This window comes from Alexandromys fortis, unplaced genomic scaffold, assembly GCF_014885135.2.
Source record: "Alexandromys fortis isolate MF-2015 unplaced genomic scaffold, M_Fortis_MF-2015_v1.1 scaffold_398, whole genome shotgun sequence".
Classification (NCBI taxonomy): Eukaryota; Metazoa; Chordata; class Mammalia; order Rodentia; family Cricetidae; genus Alexandromys; species Alexandromys fortis.
The window spans coordinates 448488-456363 of NW_026068533.1; the positions used below are offsets into that span (position 1 = coordinate 448488).

General features: G+C 38.6%; 1 pseudogene; it reads left to right on the plus strand.

Moving 5' to 3' along the window:
* Positions 1-6830: 6830 nt before the first annotated feature.
* On the plus strand, positions 6831-7785 carry LOC126495840 (vomeronasal type-1 receptor 4-like; annotated as a pseudogene).
* The last annotated feature ends 91 nt before the right edge of the window (positions 7786-7876 follow it).

A 7876-nucleotide genomic window follows, 5' to 3' on the forward strand; every position in this document is an offset into this window, starting at 1 on the left:
CATCTTAGGGTTGGCAAGAGACTTGGTGCTAGTGGTGCTCCCAGGTGCCCAGGGCGATGTCCCCAGTTAGTTCCTGGGGCAGCTGAGGACAGAGAACCTGAAATGACCCTATCCTATAGCCATACTGATGAATATCTTGCATATCACCATAGAACCTTCATCTGGAGATGGATGGGGATAGAGACAGAGACCCACACTGGAGCACCGGACTGAGCTCCCAATGTCCCAAGGAGGAGCAGAAAAAGGGAAAATATGAGCAAAGTAATGCAGTTATTAAGTTCCAACAAAACTAAGGCAAGAAGCTGTTCTAAGCTTCAACATTGAGGATATTCCACTATGCTTCCAGCTCAGTTGGTAAAGTCATTTGTTACCAAGTTGATAACCTAAGCTCAGTTCTCATGACCCACTTAGTGGAAGGGGACAACTGACTACAGCCAATTGTCCTTTGATCACCTTATGTGCATCATAACACACATACATATATAACACACACAATTAATTAACCAGCCTAGTGTCACTTTCAATAGAAGAAAAGTAATCTTTAGCTATCAAAGATATGGGATAATGTATATCCTAAAGTCACTGCAGAGAATAAAATAAACATGATGTCCCTGGGCATGAACATTTAAGTTATCAGAAATTCTGTTTGCATAGGTTAACTGGTTGAACACTAAGCCCTCTTAATTCTATCACAAAACATCATTTTAATAAATCTTGTGTTTGCAGTACAGATTGATTTTAACTGCCTAAAATCCATTTGGAAGTACATTCTCTAGGCAGAATTCATTTGCATAAGAACAGAAGAAATACTTTAAAGTAAATTTAACAAGGACAAAATAACTTTCCTTTTCAATCAACTTTTATCCTAAGATTTACAATTTTCAGAATCCACTTAACAATGTTTTGATTTTGTTTTACTCTGTGTAACCACTGAGGAATGCATCTGGCTTCAGCTGAAATTTGAAAAAAATGAAATCAAAGTGTGGTTTATATGATAAAACTGATACAAGGACATAAACTTTTTAAAAACTTCAATGCCCTGTAGGAGATTCCATTATTAGCATCCTCTTGACTAGAGCTTGCTGTTTTGGATGACTTTCTACTGGCATATTAGAAAGCTTCCCAACTCCTAGAGACCAAGATCCTAAATAAATAAGAAATTGCATAGTGAACCAACTTTGGGAAAAGAGTTCCCAGGTGCTGTTGCCTGGAGACATTGAGAAGGGACCAATTGTCTAAATTTGTGCTTCTCTGGAGAATCGAAATCCTTGCATATTCCCATCTCTGGGACTACATAGATATCTTTCTGTACTTGTTCAGAAGCTAATTGCCTTACAAATCAAATCTGGCTCAATAAAGAACCTCTGAAACTAGCCCACAAAGAGCACTATATTTCAGGAAATAGGTGGTGTGATGTGGGCAGGAATGGAGGTGCCTTCCAGAAGTAGGGGATCATGAAACCTGCCTTTCGGGACCAGAAATGTGGCTAGTTGTGTGCTCTTTTTCAGAAGCAATTGGACTGAACACAGCTATAATGTAAAGAGTTCTTACTACCTCTTTCTCAATGGCCATAGACAGCTGCCAGCAATGCACTGAAGGGAGAACTCTGCTGTTCCACTGCTCTCTTGCACAGAGAGGCTTGTGTCAATGGTCTTAAGCAGTGTTACACCTCTAGATTGTGCCCACTTACACAATTGTCCATCACAAGCAAAGCAAGGAAAGAACCTTCATGTTTCATCAGTTCCTTGTATGTGGCAGCATATAAGGGTCTACCTTGACTATTGCCACAAATCTGTAGTTGGGGCAACCTTAAGAATACTTTATCGTAGAGAGAAACTTCTTCTTTTGTTATACAAATTCTGATTTCTCTCTCATCACTATCATAACCTTAGCTGAGAATAACTTTGCACAAATCTAGTTATGTCCTACTCCTGGCTAATTCTAAATCTGGACTATAATAGAGAAATAGGATAAAAGCTTCCACATATTGCCCCATAGCTCAGGATGCACTTCCAATGTTCTGAGACCCTGATCTTGGGTGGGTAAACTCAGAATAGTAGCTGAAGGGAACAGCATCAATCCCTCTGTCACCACTCTTCTAATGGTTCCAAGCATTCACCGTCCTCACGTCTTTTCTAAATCACAAACCACTAACATATAAGACTGGGTTTTGATTCCAGCTCTTGACACTCTATGAAACTATGTAGGCCCATAGCATTAATGTAGTAAGACAGCAAGTTTTTCAAACCCTTCATCATCACTTGTACAGTCACTATCAAAGACCGTTTTAAGTAGTACATCCAATATCAACATTACCTAGGGACTTCTTATCACTTGTCAGTGACAGAAATGCCCACTGAGGGATTAATCATATTGGGTATTGCCAAGCACTGTGCTGCCTATACCACATCTCTCTAAATCATATGAGAAGTCATATCCTTTAATAACCATGGGTCTCCTCAGCTCTAATATGGGATCAAGATGACATCACAGACAAAGAAACTATAGGGTGATACCCTATGTTGTCCAAGTGGAATAAACTCAACATTTCATACACAACAATACCACAGCACACACATTCAAACAAAAGCATTTGCTAATACTGTAACCCAGATCCAGAAAGATGAACATGGTATGTACTCACTCATAAGTGGATGTAAAGCAAAGGGTAACGAGCCTATAGTCCATGACCTCAGAGAAGCTAAGGAACAAGGAGAACCCTATCAGAAACATATATAGACACCACCCTGGGGAGGACAAATAGACAAGATCTTCTGAGAAAACTGGGAGCATGGGGGTTAAGGGGGAAAGGGAGGACAGAAGTAGAGGAGGAGAGAAGGGAAGGGGAGAAGAGAACTTGAAGGAACAGGATAGTTGAGATGAAGAAAAGACAGAGACAGAGAGCAAGTAGAGATATCTTGATTGAGGGAGCCGTTATGGGGCTGGCAAGAAACCTGGCATTAGAGAAATTCCCAAGAATCAACAAGGATGACCACAGCTAAGAACCTAAGCAGTAGAGAAAAGAGTGCCCAAACAGACATAGCCCTATAGTCAGATTGATGACTATCTTGAATGTCACCATAGAACCTTTATCCAGCAACTGATGGAAACAGAGGCAGAGATCCATAGTGGAGCACTGAGCTGAGCTCCCAAAGTACAGTTGAAGATTTGGAGGAGTGAGAATATGAGCAGAGTTAAGACCATGATGGGGACACCCACTGAAACAGTTTACCTGAGATAATGGGAGCTCACCAACTCCAGTTGGACAGGGAAGGAACCAGCATAAGACCAAACTAGACCCTCCTGAATGTGGGTGACAGTTGTATGGCGGGGGCAGACTGTGGGTCCACTGGCAGTGAGACCAGGATGTATCCTTACTGTTTGTATTGGCTTTTTGGAACCCATTCTCTTTAGAGGGATACCTTGTTCAGTTTAGACATAGTGAGGAGAGCCTTGCTCCTGCCTCAAAGCATTGTGCTAGACTTTGTTGACTCTCCATAGGAAGCCTTAACCTCTCTGAGGAGTGAAGAGGGCATGGGGTGGAGGGAATGGGAGTATAGGAAAGAGTAGGAACTGGAATTGGTATGTAAAATGAGAAAAGATCGCTTTTTAAAAATAATTTTTAAAAAGAATACTTTTCCATAAATTGAGTATGCTTATAGAACCCTCAAATGGATATAACTGAAAATACCCTTTTAATGAGATATGCTCAACTCTCAAAAAGAAAGGAAAGGAAAGAATTTCAAAGCCTATGAAATATCCTTTCTACTATATGTGCAGACTTTAGCATAGTGACATAAAAACTATAGGAGAAAGGTAATATTCATCTCCTAAAGATTGTCTCCCTAATAAAAGAAACCAAAGATATTAAAGTGTAGAAAAGTCTAGAACATTTATACAAACTGTAAATGAAATTAGGAATACAACAAAGAATATGGATAAATTCAAGAAAGATAAGGCAATTTTTAAAAAAGACAGTCAAAAAACTTAGAAATAAAAATCTCAGTAAGTTAGAAAAATTGTTAAAAGCCTCTACAACTAGACCAAGGGAAAGAAAGACAGAACCACATAGACAAGAATAACATGTTTTCACTCATCTGTAGATAGGATATTGTTGTAATAGGAACGGTGGGGCTGAGTCCCCAGCACCCCGGCTGCCTGCTAGCTTATGCCCCGAAATAATTACACGGACACTGTATTCTTTTAAACACTGCTTGGCCCACTAGCTCTAGCCCTTACTGGCTAATTCTGATATCCCGATCAACCCATCTCTAATAAACTGTGTAGCACCGGTCTTACCGGGAAAGATTCAGCATGTCTGACCTGGCGGCTTGGTTCATCGTGTATGCCCGGGAGCGGGGAGCATGGCCTCTGTCTGAGGCATCTGCCCCCAAGAGGAGAGCTATCGAGTCTGCACTCACTTCCTCTTCCTCCCAGCATTCTGTTCTGCCTACTCCACCCACCTAAGGGATAGCCTATCAAAATGGGCCAAGGCAGTTTGTTTATTACCAATGACCTTCCTCCATCAGGATATGAAAGGGAGAGGAAGATTTATTATAAATATGGAGAGGGAATGGAAAATGAAGGATGAGGCAAGAAAACTATAGAGGTAAGTATGACCAAAGCATACTATATACATATGTGAAACTTTCTAAAATATCAAAGCAACAGTAAAATATATTTTAATGAAGATATCTCTCAAGATGTATGGGGCATGATTGACAAACTGGTCAAATACCTGCACTATTACCCAAATAGGAAGAAAGAAATGTGAAAATGAAACAATAGCAGTAACGTTTTTCAGCCAGAGAAAGATCAAAGAATCTAGGTATAGGAGACTTATAGAACCCTAAAGAGATATGGCAAACAGACCTTTGCCATGAAATGTATTCAACTCCCACAAGAAAACAAAGAGTTTCAAAAATCTGTACACAAAACCTGTCAGACTACACTAGATTAACAACAGATCTCTTAGAAGAAACATCATAGGTGAATAGTAAATCTAATTAATCTTAATCAATAAAAAAATTCCAGAGTCAGATATCAGGGTGAAAGCTAAAGATCAGAGAAACAGGGCAGCAGCCACCAGAGACCTTTTATCTCCTTGAATTTTCTGACCAAAAGGTGCTGAGATCCTGTCCCCACCCCACCTTCCTCTCTCCTTATTACTTCCTGTCTCCTTCTGTACAGACCTCCAGACCTGTATGGTTAACTAGTGGCTAGCTCCACCCTCTGACTCCATATAAGCTTTAGTTGTCAGAACATTTTCCCCTTTTATCTAAAATAAAAAGCAAAGGTTTTAACTAACTATATACAATAAGTAGAGTAACTATAAACAAATACACATGGCAATAAATGACATTAACAATGTCTAGTCCATATGCATTTGAAAAATTCAGAGAAATACTCCATTATCTATCCTATCTTGGTGATGGTGAATACAAAGTGTTATACCTAAATTACCTTCCTTCCTAATTTGCATTATTAATCCAAAACTATCTTTTGATATCTCTCAACCCAATGTACTTTACACCTCTTTAATGAGTTTCTTTGTTGAGTCTGGTAATGTGGTCAGAGAGCCAGCAGCAGAGAGGTAGCATGGCTGGTGCTCTTCACCCCTGGGTGGAACCTCTGGACCAAGGCAGCTGGATCAGTGATGGCATCTGATTTGTTCTGTATCTGTGAATTTGTCTTTTCATTGTGCTCCTTAAAAAATTGTTTATTAGATTTTTGTGGGGTTTTCTTTCAATAGTCAGGTAACCATAGAAAAATATATTTCCAGTCTTGAAAGAAATTAAATGCCAAGCAATATTCCTATAGCCAAAGATGTGATTTTTAGAAGTCAAGAAGTGGGCCTTCAAAAAAAGTATAAAAACTAAGAGCATAGGATGATCTTATAAAATGCTTAAGGAACCACTGCCCTCAGAAGTGAAAGAAAGGCAACTACCATCCTGATAGGATGTGAAAAAATAAATTCCTCTAGAGGAATAGATGCGCACATGGGAAATAGAAAAGAATATGGCAATATCAATGGCATAATCATCAAGCTACAAAGATGAGAGAATAAATGAACAAACAATATTCAAAACAACTAGAAGAAAAACAGCAAAATAATAAGCCATTTTAAAATAATTCATAGTGTTAGTTTTCTTTAATGTCCAATTAAAAGTATATAGACAGACTGAAAAGATTTTTTAAAAAGACACAGCAATATGTTGCCTATAATAAATTTAACTAACCAACACAATTACATAAAGATTAAAAGTAAAATGGTAGTAAATACTTCAAGAAAATTGAATCTGTAAGCAAACAGGAAAAAAAACTGTATCTGTATCAAATTGAGTATACTTTAGGCAAAAGCAATGATAAGCAGAAAAATAAGCTGACTATATGTTGATGAGATCCAGTCATCAGGAAGATACAATTATAAGTCTTTATACACCTAGTGTCAGATTATCCAAGTTTATAAGACAAACACTATTAGGCCTACAAAGAGAAATGGGCTTTAAGGCAGTAATAGTGTAGGTAATTACCATGAAACAGATATTATCATCAAACCAAAAAAAAAGTCAACAGAGAAACATCATAGTCATCTTTCACTACAGCTCAAATGGATTTGAGAGACAAAACCAGACCATTTTACCCAGTAACTTCAGAATATATATTCTTTCCATCACTACATGGAATGTTTTCTAGAGTAGAGCATATGTTAGGTCACAGAACAAGTTTTAATAAATACAAATATTTTCCCATAATTGCTGTTTCAAAAATAGATTTATGATACAGTCCATTTATCTGTCACTCCAGGCCTAACACATCTGACAAACATCATGATTCTGAGATCTACCGTCTTGAGTGTCTTTCTCATATCTCAGTTATGCGCTGGTGTCATAGGGAACACATACATCACTGTTCATTTTATACATTTATATTTTCTTCTTTAAGCCTCATTTAAAGAAGTTGATAGATCTGCTTTTCATGCACCTGACAATAGCTAATATGGTGATGATCGTGTTCATTTTGATACCGGATATTGTGTCATCCTTTGGAGTACACAATTTTCTGGATGATATTGGCTGTAAGGCAGTTTTATGTATATACAGAATTACCCGGGGTCTGTCCATCAGTACCACCTCTATTCTAAGCACATTTTAAGTCATCACAGTCACTCCTGGTAATTCTAAGTGGGCTTGGCTTAAGCACAAACTCTCAACATGGACATTTTCTTCCTTACTTTGCTCCTGGTTCATTAACCTGGCGATCTATGAATATATGGTTGAAATGGTAATAGCCAAAACCAATTCTTCTCAAGCTGGAAATGGATATTTGTATGCTTACTGTCAAAACAGGAATTTTGGGAACCAAAATTCAGGATCATTTATGGGCATCATATTCACGCATGATCTCTTTTATGTGGGCATCATGATGTGGACCAGCCTGTACATGGTAATTCTCCTCTACAGACACCGCAAGAGAGCCCAGTATCTCCACAGCCCAAGCCTCTCCAGCCAGCAATCTCCCGAGATCAGAGCCACTCACAGCATCTTGCTGCTGGTGAGCTGTTTTGTGATCTTGTATTGGTTGAACAATTTCATCACCCTTTATGGGTTTTATGCACAAACAAAAATTCCAAGATTGGAGGCAGCTAATGCAATTTGGGCAACATGCTATCCAACCATCTGCCCTTTTTTAATAATGAAGAACAATAAACTTATTTTGCACTTCACTTCTTCCTTTTCGGCACTGAAAATGACCTGTTTTCAACGTGCACTCTGGCTGAACTGAAACCCACACTTTCTCATCATTTGAAGCTTCTTGATGGTTCCCCTGAGAATGAAGAATTTAAATGTGGACCTGAAATGCCTGATCTGACCTA